The sequence below is a fragment of the Maylandia zebra genome, linkage group LG3 (genome assembly GCF_041146795.1).
Source record: "Maylandia zebra isolate NMK-2024a linkage group LG3, Mzebra_GT3a, whole genome shotgun sequence".
Taxonomy (NCBI): Eukaryota; Metazoa; Chordata; class Actinopteri; order Cichliformes; family Cichlidae; genus Maylandia; species Maylandia zebra.
In genome coordinates this window covers 31,032,607-31,049,250 of record NC_135169.1, presented here as the reverse complement: position 1 = coordinate 31,049,250, position 16,644 = coordinate 31,032,607, and positions in this window count along the sequence as shown.

Below are 16,644 nucleotides of genomic sequence, written 5' to 3'. Positions count from 1 at the left end.
TTTAACAACAAGCTTACATTTCTGTATGTTTTTCTGTAAGTACAAGTCAGGTACTTCAGTACTTGTTTTTTCATTGGAAAAAAAAAGAAAAAAGAATTTCTTGGATACGAAAAGGAAAATATATAAAATGAATTTATACAGAAGCTAGCTAAGAAAAAAACGACAAAATTAAAACTTTGTTTCAGAGGATTGAAAGACACTTGTGTATCACAAAACAAGAAAAAGTTTGAACATGAACACGTCACACAACTGCTGCAGTCAAAGCTACAGGAGCTGTTTGAGGTTTGTGTAAAAGGAAGGAAGCACAGAGAGGTGATAGAAGGAGGCGCTGAATATAAACTCTGGTCTTATCTACATTAAGTGCAGCTTCTCTTTGTTCTGCATTTATTATCAATGCAAAGTCGAACACGTTGAGATTAGATGCAGATCAGCGCGCAGGGCTGGACGTGAGGATGGGGCACTCTTTGCTCTGTTTGCTGGGGTTATTCTGTGAGTACAATACACACCTTTACTGTTTGAATGGCAGCGATGAAGGAAAATGTTTCTCACTGGTGACAATTACAGTGTATCACTGCTTTAACCTGTTTACCTGACAGCTTCAACCAGAGGCGGAGGCAGACATTTGATACACCCGGGGCTTAGCCCTAAAGGGTAGTATGATGCATGTGGGATTGGGGGGGGGGGGGGGGGGGGGGGGGGGTGGTTAGAAATGACTGAAAGATTAATAGGCTCTGTTTTGAGTTTTGTTAAAAAAAGAATGACTTCATATAGGGAAAAATATATATCACATGTGCAGGACACCTTAAACTAGTTTTTTAATTAAGCAGCAAGGCAGAACAGAGTCGGGCCTGTATCAAGACACAGGGACTAAACCCCAATTCAACCAGACCCAGAACTGATCCAGAATTAAAACAGGACTACAACAGTTCAAAATCAGGACTACTTAGGATTTAACCAAAACAGAACCAGAACTAGATGATAGTAGCACTAAAAATCTTCATAGACCTGCACTACACTTATTTTTTAATTCTACCAAAGAACACTATTTAGATTGAGAAAAGTTTATATAATTATTTAGCCTTGTTGTGCAAACAAGCCTGCATAACTTAATAAATATAGAATTTGAAAAATAACAAACCTAAAAAGAAACACTAGGTACGAGATACATGAGGACCTATGATACGGTGATACTTTTGGTAAACAACCATTTGACTAACATGTGTCTCACCTGCTCTTGTTCATCTCTGTTCTGTCCTCATTCTCCTCTCTCTCCCTCTCTGTTCCTCTCTCTCCCTCTCTGCTCCTCTCTCTCCCTCTCTGTGCTGACAATCAAACCAAACACCAACATCATCAAATATACAGTTGTAACCAGATATTTACAAACTCTTCAGATAAAAACACTTTTTAAATTGTAACATCAAATCAGACTAAATGTTTATTTTTTTTAGATTGATAAATATAAAAACATATTTGTTAACTTTAAGAGTAAAGAGAGAAACTATCTGTATTTCTTAATTGTAAATGGCACCAAATTGTATTCAAACTTGAGCCACACTTATGGAGCTCCACAGTTCTTTTCCTGGTGTTTTGGTTTACATCTCTTGATTTTCCCATGTTGAAGAAACAGGCTCTGTGTTTTGCCTTATATGCATCCACAGGTGTGCCACCAGTTTACTCACATGGACTCTACGAACCTATCAGAAGCTTCTTCAGCTCAGAATGGAATCGTCTGGAGTTTTCTTATTAATGAACAATAAACTTAGTGTATATGTACTCCTAAATTTGATGAAAGTGATAAAAATAGAAGCTCTGTCTCTTTATTCTGGCATTTAACTAATTCAAAAGATATTTCAATATTTATTCATCCAAAACAAAACAAGTTTACTCTAAATTGATGTTCTACAGTAAAAAAAAATGTTCTTGTGTTTTCCATAAAGTGTATGTAAATATCTGGTTTCAACTGTGAATATACTGCTGTGTGTTGAAATTCTTCTTGTTTTGCATAGAAATATACTGAACAACACACAAAGCATAATATACAAAATAACATCTACCAGAGTTTTTTCTTTGAAAGAAGCCCCTTATGTCCATTCTTGTATATCAGTGCATTACTGAAACCGATTTATTTAGCCGTGGAGGGAAACAACTGAAAATATGAAATAAACACACATGTAAGCTAAGACTCTCTAAAGAAACAGCATTGTTGTTGTTCGGCTTTTCATTTCGCCATTTGTTGATTCGCTTGAAGAGCAAGTAACGTAATATGGGTCAAGTGATCCGTTTGACATCAATCTATCGTGATGCACCGTCATATTTACATTATTTGCACAGTATGAATGATTTGCTTTGGTACCTGGTCAAACTTCAGTTCTCCTCTGTCTGCCTGGCTGCGCTTCTCCAACAGCACACTCGCAGGCAGCAGCTCCCCCCGCCCCCTCGCTCAGTCACTTTGTGTCTGAGCTCGGATCATACCAATATTAGGTGGGATTTACGCACAGTTGTAAATTCCCACAGTGTGCGCTATGTGCTTCGAATATTGTGTGTAGTTTTTGTTTTATACAGTTGTATAAAACAAAAACTTCTGGGGCTTCTGAAAAAACAACCCGGGCTTAAGCCCAGTAAGCCACCCCCCCGCTCCGCCACTGGCTTCAACACAGCAGACTAGATTTTTTTTTCATGTTTTCAGCCTGTTTGACAGCTAATAGAAACACATAAATTAGGTGATGAGCAATAACTGTGCCATCTGAAAACTTACCTTTAAAAAGCCTCAGTTTATATATTTATTGTGATTTTGTCAGTTGCATAATGTCTGATGATGTTTCATTCATTATTTTAGTGCTCAGTACAGTCAACCATGGAAACACTGAAGGTGAGAAATAGTTTTTTTCTTCCTCTGTTGCTCTAAATGACGTCCTCTGTGTTATATTTTGTATCATAAACCAAACATTTCATTGAGATTATTGGTTAAAATGCTAATATAACCATGTTAAGTGTGTGAGCACTCAAGCACACACCCACGATACAAACTGTATATTTACTGAACAGCTGTGGTTTCATACATGTGGATTTTCTTTTCATGCATGTTTATCTGATCTGAAAACATCAACAGTGTGTGTAGTGAAGATTATGTCACTGAGTTATGCTGTTGGCATGTATGCTGGATTATATAGTGGGATATTTTGGATTACCTCTTGGAGTTGTAACAATGCTAATAATGAAAATCTACACATAGGTGGCATATTAAAGTAAAACCAAGATGAAATATGGTAACCAAATGCTGCTCTGAGCTCAGCATAGAGTTTGTTACCTTCATACTCCCTCATTTGGTGTTTTGATTGGAAGCTGTCTAACACGTCACTCCAAAGTCTCTGTAGATGTTCAGTGTGTTGAATTGTGTATCTGCAAAAACTCAAACTAATGATTCACTTTATTTAAGCATTCAGAGCAACAATTTTATAGTTTTGATCTTTTTCTAAATTACAGAACTTGGAGTGAAGGCCACTCTGACAGCAGACAGATTAACCATACCAGCAGGGGGCAGTGTGACACTGACCTGTGATGTGAAGTAGGGGTGGGCAGTGGCGTCGTTAGGCCTATTTTAGGGGTGCTTAAGCCTCCCTAAAATATTCTTAAGCCCCCCTAAATAATTTGGTGTTTAGTTTTTTGTTGTTTTTTTTATTCGATTTTTTTTACAGAACTTGCAGACAAATTCAATATAAAGATGCAGGAATATGAGTTTAAAGAAATAATAATATAAACCTGTCGCTATTCACATAAATATGATCATAACTCGGTTGGTTCCTTTCACTTTACACTGTTAAGGTAGCGTCAGTGCTTCGTTATCCAATCCGTTCCAGTTGTTCACAGGGGACATCCACATTACTGAAAATCCAGTCCTCGTTTTCACTGCTACTTTACACTCCGCTCGTATATACCTGCGGACACACTAGCATACATGCGGCAAACAGCAAGAAATCATGGATATACGCAAGTTTTTCAAGAAAGTAAGTCTTCATCACTGGCTGATAGTAACAATTAGTTAGCTCCAGCTAACAACAGAGAGTCCCATGTAATTAATGAACCAGGTGCTCCCCATTTTGATAAATAAAAACCTGGCTAGCGCACTAAGTTAAATTGTTAGCATAATGTTAATTTCTGTCACTCGTTTTAGCTCTGAAAAATCGAGCTGAGCTCATTCAGGTATGGTTAGCATCAGTGAAAACAATAATAATCACTCCTCCATCCCCATTAACCCGTAGGAGTCTGGACAGAGGATCACAGAGAGGGAGAGGGGAGAGACCTCTGCTGGAGAGGTGAGTCAAAGATTTCACAGGATGGAGTCATTTGTGATGCAGACAGTCTGATTAGAATGTTATGGAACTCAATATGGATATGAAATATGAAACATTTCAGTCACGGTACAACATATAAGACCTGTTTAACTTGAGCTTTTATTTAGGAGAGTCAAGGTTAGAAAGTAGAGAGCAAAGATATATATATATATATATATATATATATATATATATATATATATATATATATATATATATATATATGTATTTAGAACAAGGTTGCTTGAAAGCCAATCAGAAACCTGTGTTAAGCACTGGACTAGGGTGGACAGCCTATCCAGCTGATGAGGCTTAAAGGACATATGGAGCTGAATGTCATCAGCATAAAAATGATAAGACAGGTTGCTAAAAGATTGAATGATACTAGCTAAAGGAAGGAAGGAAGGAAGCATATAAAAAGAAAATAGTAATGGACCTAAAACTGAGCCCTGTGGGACACCACAAGTCAGGGCAGCAGTGTTAGAGGAGAACCTATCAGTCAGCTTAAAATGTGAAACAAAAATAGATTTAATTTCTCTGACAAAAACATCGGAGTGGCAGGTGGATACATACTTGTGAAGTATACTTGTTTGGAGGAATGGAGGAGATCAAAACTCCAGACATCCAGAGGCCCCCAGAACACAAGAGACCAAGGAAGACCAACAGAGGGGCAGCCGCGCCACTGTCCCAGAAAGAGCTGAGGAGAGTCCCAGATGAGGGCTCACTCAGCAGCCGCGGAGCAGAAGCCAGGGGGAGTTGCAGTGACGCGCCCGTGAGCTCCGCCGGCAGCCAGCCATGCCTGAGTGACCGAGCCCCAGGCCGAGAGGCCGGGGGCACCCCACCTCCGAAGTGGCCCGAGCGAGCCCCAGGCTCCAGGCCCTGATAAGCGGCCGCCAAGGAGTGAGCCGGTGTGTACCTGGACGCCCATCCCCGGACACAAAGAACCACCAATGCACCGACACCTGAGGGCGTCCGCCACCGGCAGGGGAAGTGGTGGTAGGGGGAGATAGGCCTCCAAACCTTGGAGGGCCTAAGATGTCCCCAGAGAAGTGGCGCCTGACACCCAACCTGACATATAGACACAGAAATACAGGCACACACAGATACAAACATCCATTACCACCCTCATGCTCTCATATGCACTTACTCCACACTCAACCAACGTGGAGACAGACATAAAGAGACGCTGTTCACACAATCACACTCCCCAAGCGTACTCTAAGAACCGGGTCTAGGTACCCTTGTCCCTGGAGGGGGGAACTGCACCCAGACCCAGGTGGTGTTACCCTTTTCCCTGCAGTGGGGAGAAGCAGACCGCCCCGACTCCGCAGCAGCAGGGAGGGCCCGCATTCCAGACCCCAGTCGGACGTCCAACTCCTCCTCCTAGCCCCCCACTCCAGCAGGCCGCAGAGAACGGGGGTGAGAGAAGACTCCAAACCTCCCTCCACCCGCTCATTGTAGTGTTGATGCATGTGTGTTCTAAGGTGCATTTAAAACCCAGCAGGTCATGGAGCTACCTGCCAGAGAGCAGCAGGTAAGCACATAGCCCCTCCTGCTAGCCCTCAATGTCTACGTGTATTTAAAATTGAGAGGTGGGCAACAACGCCAGGGGTGAGGTGTACACCCTGATGGTAATTTGGATTCCGTGTAGCGTGCCCACCCCCAAGATCCTATATGTATGTGTAATGAGAGTGTGAGTAATGTGAATGTCTAAGTTGTGGGATAAAATTGAGGCAGGGGCAGCCAGAAGGGGACAGGGGGGGGGGGGGGGGGGTAGCCTCCTCTGCACCCTGGTGACACACCCCTACTCCAAGGCCCTGCATGTGTGGGTGGTTGTGGTGGAGCGGGAAGAGGGAGGCAGCTGGAGATGGGGAGGGAAGGAAGGGAGGGGCAAGTGACCCCTCCCTGGGGCCAGCTCCCCCGCTGACCCCAGTAGGCACCCCCGTACTCCGCGACCCGCCAGGGAAACGGGGCCCAGGCCCATCCGGACCGGGGCCCAGTGCAGCAGCGCCGCCTGTCCCCACAGAGCTGAATAAAATTATTGATCTGAACTGTGCAGAAACATCAAACTTCTTCATCCTGTCATGTGATGATAGATGAGGACCTAAATGCACTTTGAGACAGACTGAATAAGAAAAAGTGAAACTTGAAGTGAACAACACACACACACACACACACACACACACACACACACACACACACACACACACACACACACACAAACAAACACACTGAGAGGGAAGTAAAACTCAACATAAGACACAAGAAACAGGGTAACAGTTAACACAGGGGAACTGACACAGGAGGATGAGACAGGAAAACACCGAGGAAACAAATTAAACTCTAAGACTAAATTACAAGAAGAACTAAAGCTCCATAAATGCTCAAAAATAAATGAAGCTCAATAAACAACTAGAGATGGCACGATACCACTTTTTTATGTCCGATACGATATCATAAATTTGGATATCTGCCGATACCGATATGAATCCGATATAGTGTGTTTTTTAATCAATAAAACTGTTTTTTAATATATTGCTGCATTTTGTATAAGCTCATACTCAAGTTTAAATAAACAACAACACTAAAGCTATTCTGTTATCCCTGTATGTAAAAAATACACTGCACCCAAAATAATTCATAGTTCAGCAAAACTGATCAATCTAATAAACTTAAACCTACTCAAACCTCCCTATTCTGGTATTTTAAAGAGTACTTAGCAGAAATATTAAGCAACCTAACTAATAGGGTTGCAAACTCCCAGCAAAAAAAAAAAAAAAAAATAGGGAACCACCCACCCTCCACCTCATGGTGCTAAATCGACGTAATCAACTTTAATTTGATGCAGTGTGGAAAAAAAATGCACAGAAATAAATTATTTTTCAAGAATAATTAAATAGATTCAACATCTTTCTTCAACAGAATTGCAGACTGCACAGATGGTATCTTCCCAAAGGAAAAAGTAGTATAGCTAACTAGGGTATATTAGACTTAATAGTTACTATATACAGTAATGGACTTCTATATATTTTACATCAGATTAAAACTTTGGGTGTAAGATTCAGATAATTATTTATTAAAATCTAGACATTTTAAATGAGAATAAGAAAGAAAAGTATGTCTTTGTCCCCCTTTTCCCTGTTAATGCCCTATCGGCCCCCCTGGCTAAACTTTGCTAGATCCGCCCCTGCACAGTTACCAGCCACCAGCTACTTAGAAAAGGATCCTGCACTGTAAAAAAATTCTGTAAAAATACAGTACAATCTACTGTATAAACGTGAAGGAATTTCCCGTATTAGTTTACAAGTATTTTTCTGTATTTCTCAACTACTGCAATGCATTGTGGGAAAAAAAACCTGAAAAGGAGGGAAAAGTAAGCGCAAGAGCAACCATTAGGCTTCTTTCAGGCTTCATCTGGATTTTGGACTCTGAAGTTGGAGAAACTGCCTTCAAATTTCTGTGGTAAGTATTAAAACTCATGTTTCCTTTTATTAGAATAATGTTTTTCAAAAGACTCCGCATTTTTATTTAGAAAGAATTGTTAATGTATTTGTTAACTGGTTTCGGCTGTCTCCAGACAAGTCAGGAATATTTTGCTGACTCATTTTTTAAAATAATTGTTATTTAGGTTTAACATGACTTAAGCTTTATTTTAGTTAATGTTAAAATAACTTTTACTGTGATACCACCAGTTTTGCCCTTCAGTGGCTGAACCAGTTTTCCTAAATATTATAGTTAGCTCTCTGTGTCTCTCTGGATATTACACAGCTGTGACTGCTAACTAGCTAATTAGCAAAAGTCAGCGATGTGGATAACTGGGAAAAGTGAGAACTTCATGGTCCTAGAAATTATTCTAGGACTCTAATAAGTACTGTATCAATACCTGTGTTTTACAGTTGGCTCTACTGTACACTTAAAAGGGTTTCAGGAAAAGTTACACTAACCCTAGTTTAAGCCTCAGACCTTCCTGGCTGTCGCTAGCAAATGCTAATGTTAGCCTCTGATTTGGGCTGCTAAAGTAAATACTTTTAGCTAGCTGACCAGCATAGATTATTTCGGTGGTTAACAGACTGCAGTGGTAATATTATGGAAAGTATAGTTTCACCTCAGCACATTTACAATTATGTCTATTTTGTAGCACATAGAAATGTTTAGTTAATATTTACAGACACACATTTTCCCTGTAACTGTGTTGTTACTCCAACATTTATTGAAAATGTATTTTATGAAATGCTGAGCAGCATTTCTAGTATGTGGAATATTTTTGTCACCCCACTGTGCTAATGTGATTAAATACTAATAATGATTACTAAAAAAAATCAATAATAAATCAATAATAACTATTTCTTGATTGAACTATAATGTAAGCGCAGTTCTGGTGTGCAGGGGCTTTATATGCCTTATCTATATCAAGCTTTTAGCCAAATATAAGCAGAGATATTTGTATCTTTCTTAAAAATCCAGATCCTTACAGATTATTTGAGAAATGGATCAACAGCTATCACTACTTGAAGCACTCTGCAAGTCCTGCAATGGAAAAATATCCCTTATTTCACCTTTGATCACACACTTTGGTTTTCCAGTGCAGAGCAATGGCCAAGAAAAGGACAGACTTCCCCGAGTGGAAAAAAAAGATGAAGATACAAGCTGGTGATGATCCAGAGCAGCTGGTCTCAGGAAATGAAGAAAAACCCTGATCACCTTCTCTACAGAAACAAGGTGAGTTTAATGTTGTGGTTGATTTAGTTTTTCAAGGTATGTATGTTACTTTAATTATAAACTGCTTTTGTTGCAACAGAATGGTGTTATGTGTATGCAACTCTACGTGAATTATAATCCTTTGTAGGGCTGTGTGATATGACCAAAATCTCACATCCCAATGTAAGACATATCTCTCCTGATAACGATATATATCACAAAATAGTGCATTTTCTGTTAATTCTGTGATTCTCGGGCAACTCAACTTATGTGAAATGTTTTCAGTTGGGCGTTGTGTACTTGGAGTCGAGTGTTTTGACCGATGCGTGAAACTATACATTTTTAGACATGAGTTTAAACGGCCGCCATTTTCTTTCTGAGTATTTATTACATGGCGTGCTGCGAGGAAAACCCTTTTCTAACGTTTGAGTCTACGGATTATTTTGAGCACCTGACAGCTCTTTTTTGCTTTTCATTCGTAAACTCTCTCCATACTCTTTCATGTGATTCTTGTGTAGGTGGTTAAAGAGGTTTGTCGTGTTTGAGTGGTGGTGGGGACCAATTTGTGGCATAATTTGCATAGTACAGTTTTCTGGGGCGTGTCAGATTTTTCATAACCAAACCATGTCCATGCTACAGAGGTAGCCCCTCGTTTAACAATAAGGTCCTCGATTTCTTTTGACTGGTCCTTCTGTTTGGAGCTAGCTGGTTCTGCCTCATCCTTGCTGGCCATGCTGGTATTCTCTGTGCCTTCATCTGCGTGGTGACTGTAAGTGCCATTTATAGTTACTTGATGTTTTTATTTGAGGTAATTTGTTTGATGCATATTCTGAAATTTTATGTTTGAGAATAATGTATATCATTTCAGTTTATTTTGAAAAGTCTCAACAGACACTTGAGCTTTATTGTGAAAGGTTTATGTGGAAAATAAACAAGCGGACAGCAGAGCCACGCACTGGTTTTACCGTCATTGTTGGTAACGAAAGTACGCGTAAAAACAGTCACTTGTCCGTCCATAGTGTGGTTATTGTAAGTATAAGAGAAAGAGAGAACTTTAAGAAATAATATAGCCACTACAGTGACCATCAAAATCATGAAAAAAATATTGCCGTAAACAGTTTATTTTGCAACACCACAAAACAAACAATAGTGTATAATATGAAACAATAGACATTTTTATATCGTCATCTGATATATATCGTCATATCGCACAGCCCTAATCCTTTTTTTTGCTTATGTTGTTTATGTTCTAGGTAAAAAAAATTATAAAAATACAAACTTTTTAAAAATGTCTTGTTGTTTCTCTTTTTTTCCTTAGAATAAATTGCGACTAGTCTCAATGGCTGACATGGAGGAGCAACCAGTGTTGGGACTAACGCGTTATTAAGTAACGCGTTACAGTAACTACGTTATTATTGTGGTAACGAGCACGGTAACTAGTTATTATGCCAAAATCAGGAACGCGTTACTCGTTACTGGGATTTAGATAGGGTCGTTACTCGTTACTTCGTGTGGTGGCATCGCGGAGTTTCCACAGATTCAGTAACATTAGCAAGTGGTGGAGGCAGCAGGTGGATGAAGGAAAAGGGACGCAGAAGGAAAAGAGACCCGAGGCGGCCGCCGGTCCAAGTGTGAACTGAACTTCAGGTAAGAAGTTATGACCTGCAGTCTCTCTGGGTCAGATATGAACCAAGTTTAGGTGGAGTTTATTTTCGTTATTCTGACTTTTTCCGTACTGCGTGCTAGCTAGCATGACGGAGTTTCTACACAGCTGGGTGGTGCTATGAAGTTAATGATGTTGAACCTTATTTTGTTCATAAGTTATTAGAGTTGCCAGCCGTCCCGTCTGGTATTCAGAGAAAATATTACTTATTTCTTATTGAGGTGAAAAGGAACAGTTTGTCCCGTAATTCAGCTACAATGAAAAAGGCACAAAGTTGGAGTTATTCTGTGTTTACGCTGCACAGCTGCCTCTTCTTCTCTCATTCTCCCCCCTCCCTCTCCCGTTTCTACTTCAATCATGAAACTGATCAATGATCAGCTGATCGGCTCTCTTGTTTGTTTATCGCCCACTTTGCGCCGAAAGAGGAAACCAGCGGATGTCGCGCTAAACAACAGCAGCACGTTTAAGCTTGATCAGCTGTTGTTAGAATTTATTTAATATTAATTTTAAGTATCAGCTGATGTTTGCTGGAGCCACAGCTGTAAAAAAAAGCTGCTGGTCATGATATGGTTTGGTTATCTGGTGAGAGGGAAACATGAAGATGAAACCAGGAGATGTCCTTACTGGATCATCAGAGCTGAGCAGGTGATGGAGAAACAGGTTTACCTTTTAGGTGACATGAATGAGTTGAAGGGAAGTTATGAACTGTTTCTGAGAGACAAATAACCCCAGGATCCTTTTTTAGGTAGCTGACAGCTGGTAACTGTGCAGGTGCGGATCTAGCAAAGTGTGGCCAAGGGGGCATGTAGGGCATTAACAGGGAATGGGGGGCACAAAGAAATACTTTTCTTTCTTATTCTCATTTAAAATGTCTAGCTTTTAAAAAATAATTATCTGAATCTTACAACAAACGATTGATAGATTGATGCATATATACCATCAAAACAGTGAACATCACTGTCACAACAGTGTTTGTTTTCATTCAAAGGCTTTATGATTTTTCCTATAATGGTGGGCCAGTTTCTAGTCAAAATGCCCGGGCCAATTTTCTGTCCCAGTCCAGCCCTGTATGCAGCTCATCTGCAGTCTGGTGTTACCTACATCTTCCTATTCAGAAGGCAGAATTTCTGAGTTCTGAGTACAATCGAAAGCACCACGACTGCAGTTTTTGTGTTGGATGTAAAAGGCGCACATGACTCTGTGACGTAGGCTAGAATCATGGCAGCAGTCAATGACGGTCCAGGCGTGGGATTTCTCTCGTGGAAATATGCAAGTTATCATATCCTTTCTATTGGTAGGTGGCACAGTGCACTTGTGGCAAGTAAGCAAGCTAGAAGACTGGCAAAGTTATGGAAGAAACACATTAACAAGAGAATTCTGAGTAAAACCAAAGTTACTTTCCCTAGTAACTAGTTACTTTGAAAGTAACGAGTAACTTGAAGTAACTGAGTTACTTTTGAGAGAAGTAACTAGTAATGTAACTAAGTTACTATTTTAAAGTAACTTACCCAACACTGGGAGCAACACAGCGACACGTTAACCCCGACTGCTGCAGTTCCTGTATGAACTGAGCAACTCTGGAAATCCAAGGAAAAGCTGAGTGTATTTTACTTAAAGCTCAGATGGACCTTGATGTACTAACATGCAGGCTGCATTCAGGACTTTGTCACACTGGTATATGAAGAGTGGTAACAAGACTTTGTAGTAATTTGTCTTACTATTGTCTTATTTGTTGTGATTTAGGGTCTGTGCGCACAAGCAGAGGTTTTTGTGTGTAACCTCGTTTTCAGAGCCTTGTCTAACATTTAATGGTCATGAAATATGTCAGACTTTTTCCTCTACTTAAACAGCTAAGAGCACTTGAACACCGTGGAGAGAAAGGTGTGCATTAAGGATTTTGAACTATGATGTTTAAGTGTTGTCACTGCTGAGGATTCGTGGACACAGATCCTTATTCACTACGCTGCTGTTTACAGTTTAACTTTTCATCAGAACAAGCACTTCTAATTGTACTTTGCTCCTCACTGACAAAACAAGTCCAGTAAATACACTTTTATCTTTAGGTTTGGGATCTGTCTTAATTTATTTTGTGTTGTAGTTATCATATGGGGAAAAGTCCTGTGGTTATCCACCTGTCCTGTTCGAATAAACCCAAAGTTCAGGAACATCTTCTTTAGATCTGTTCAGTTTTATTCATGTGGTACCACTTAAACAGTCAACAAATTTTGACTCAAGTATGTTATATTGTAAGGTAAAGAGCCCAAAGAGTTAATCTCAGACAAGTGTGAATTACATTCACTTCATTAATGAAGTGAATGTAATTGTAATGCGATTCAGTAATCAAAGGTGTTTGGCTATAACTGACTACATGTGTATACTGTATCATAAGTGGACAGACATGGATGTAAACCACACCTTAACCATTTGGCTGAGGCAAAACTACCACAAGGCAGTGATTCTAACTAAAAGCTACTCTGGATATTATTAAATGTGAACATATCGTTAAATATGACATTTTTTGTTTGTCAGGTGTCCTGTTTGAAGAAAACACTTGGTAGCCACTTGAATGAATGTAAATAAACACATTTACATGAGGGCAACCTGATTTCAAGGAAATAAAAATGCTCAAATTTGAAAGCTTGTGAGTTATTTTGTTCATGTATCAGCTGCTTAGTAGTTTTATGACAAGATGGATGCTGTCATTATATTTTAGTATAGTTTTAGAGTTGAGGAGAATAAAAGAATATTTAACATTAATTGTACCAATGTTGTTGTGTATAAAGCACAAATTAATTTAAGTTTTAATTTATGAATTTTTGAGCACGTGGTGTACTAGGTTGTAATTGCATAGAAATGTACGTTTAAGGATATAAAGAACTATATTTAATGAGTTACAGTGAAAAGAAGTGCTTGGAAATAGTAATATAAACAGAAATTTCAATTTTTCTATTAATGGAAAATATCAGTTAATGATACAGAAAATATACTGTGAATAAACAGAATTTTCCGTTTTATAGCTGAAGGAAATGTCCTTAAATAGTATAGAGAGTATACTGTAAATCTACAGAATTTTCCATTTTATCATTTACAGAAAAGTCCGTCAAACTTCCGTAAAAAAACAGAAAATATACTGGCAGAAAATTACCAGGACATTTTCCGTTTTTTTACGGAATATTTTTTTACAGTGTGGTGTACAAAGTAATATTAAATAAATTCTAACAACAGCTTATCAAGCTTAAACGTGCTGCTGTTGTTTAGAATCAGAATCAGAATCGGAAAGGGGTTTATTGCCAAATGTTGAGCAGGTTTACAACATTAGGAAATTGCTGCGGTGCTTCAGTGCAAACATAGTGTCATAGATAGCACTTAAATAGACATGAAAAAATAAAAGTAGGAATAAGAATTAAAAGTGCTACGTAGAAAGATATGTGCATGAGATATACATGAGATATATACATGAGAATAAGAATTAAGAGTGCTACGTAGATAGATATATACATGAGTGCAGGTGGTGATCAGTGCCAAACATGGAATGATGCAGTGACACAGCGTAGGGTCATGTGTTAGTGGCGGGGACAGTCATACGGTTATTGTTCATGTGTCCAACAGCAGAGGGGAAGAAACTGTTCTTATGGCGAGAGGTTCTGGTGCGAATGGACCGGAGCCTCCTGCCTGAGGGTAGCAGGTCAAACAGACTGTGTCCAGGGTGAGAAGGGTCAGCTGAGATCCGAGCTGCACGCCGCAATGTCCTGGAGGTGTACAGGTCCTGCAAAGATGGGAGTCTGCAGCCAATCACCTTCTCAGCAGAGCGCACAACATGCTGCAGTCTCTGTTTGTCCCTGATAGTGGCTCCAGCGTACCACACGGTGATGGAGGAGGTGAGGATGGACTCGATGATTGCAGTGTAGAACTGCATCATCGTCCGTGTTGGCAGGTTGAATTTCTTCAGCTGCCTCAGGAAGTACATCCTCTGCTGGGCTTTCTTGATGACGGAGGTGATGGTGGGCTCCCACTTCAGGTCCTGGGTGATGGTGGTACCCAGGAAGCGGAATGAGTCCACAGATGTGATGGGGGTGTCAGTCAGGATACAGTAGATGAAAATATAATAAAATATAATAAAATAAAATAAAATAGGAAAATAGTAAAGAGCAAAATATTAGAGAGACGTGGTAAAAGAGAAAAGATAAGATTAGCCGCTGGTTTTCTCTTTCTGGTGCAAAGTGGGCCAAAAACAAAGAAGAGAGACAGACTCGTGACAGAAAAGCCGATCAGCTGATCATTAATCAGGTTCACGATTGAAGTAGCAGCAAGAAGAGGCACTCGCTCCATATATCGGTTGTTAAGCTTAACGCGGGAATGCTTTACAAACATTCAGAGATGAACTTCCACACTTGCTTTACTTCTCTCTGGGATAACTTCCTCGGAGATGAAATGCTGGTTTGGTAGTGAGGCTACAAATACACACAGCCGCTCTATCATGTGAGCACACTGCTCCGACTGCTACGGTTATGAGCCGAGTTACGCCATGTCGCAAGTTTTGTGAGGTGCTTTTTTGATATTTAATGGATCGGATTGCATTTTTAATTTCTCTCCAATATCCGATCCAGTAATTTACGTCAGTATCGGACCGATACCGATATGTAATATCGGATCGGTCCATCTCTATAAACAACACTACAAACATGAACAAACAACAAATTCAACCTAAAAAAAAAAAACCCAGAAAACAAAATCAGACCTTGAATCTGACACACTCCAGATTTCTGCACCCTCTTTATTTTCATCAAATATTCATTTGATGTTTTGATGGTAAAAATTGAAATTAGAAGCTCTCTAATATGTAACTTCACTAACTTTCAGTTGTGTTTGGCTATTTTTTAATTACAGTTCACTTACCTTTTTATATTTATTTATTATTCAATATATGAACAGTGTATGAGCATACTGTTATAGAGTTTGTTACCTTTAAATGTGACATGAATGAAGGAAAAGACACTGACTGGAAATACAAAATCAACAAGGATGGTCGAGAATTTCTTGCCTACAACTTCTACATGGACTACAGATTAGAAATTAATTCTACAAGTCAGGGTGGTGAATATCAGTGCTTTGGTCGCAGGAAGAGCTCACGTTATACAAAGATCAGTAATACTGTCTCTATAACTGTATTAGGTAAGTCCTCAATGACCAATAATATGATTATTTGTGTTGAAAATCATCTGAATTATAAAATTCTGAATACATTTAATTAATGTTGTCATTGAAACTATTTTTTTCTGGTGCATTAAAACTTGAAACTTTAAGAAGAACTACTGTATTTTACTGGTTACTTTGCTCACAGTATACACAGTACAGCAATACCCACAGACTGTCATTTATTATTACTGCATTTGTGTATTTTAATGTATAACAAGAATAACTGTGGATTAAATTAATTTTAAATAAGGAGAAGAAGAAACATCAAAAGCTTCATAAAATCTAAGGTGATGATGTTTCTGTTATCTAAACCTGAAACTAGGCAGATCCCTCTGAACCCATCATTGTGTTTCCTTCAAGAGTGAACTGCAGTAGTTTATATTCAGTGTGACTTCTTCAGGCCTGAGATTGGACAAACATGTATACTGTGTTTATTTAGAGATCTACAACCTGAATTACTGCAGCTCTGTCACCATGTTGAGACAGAAAAATGGCAAAAAATTTGAAGCATCTTAAACTGCAGAAAAAAGAAAAAACTATAGTGATGAAATTTGTAGATTTTATTTTGTGGGACTTTAAATCACATGAAAAAATCTTTTAAAATGTAGGATTTGTTTTTATTTATTTTACCTTCATAATGGATCAGGTGTACATTTCCTTCCATTTTTTTTATAGCTCCAGTCATAATAGAAGATAAACCAATTAAACCCAGGGCCACACTCACAGCAAGAACTACAATCATACCAGTAGGGGGCA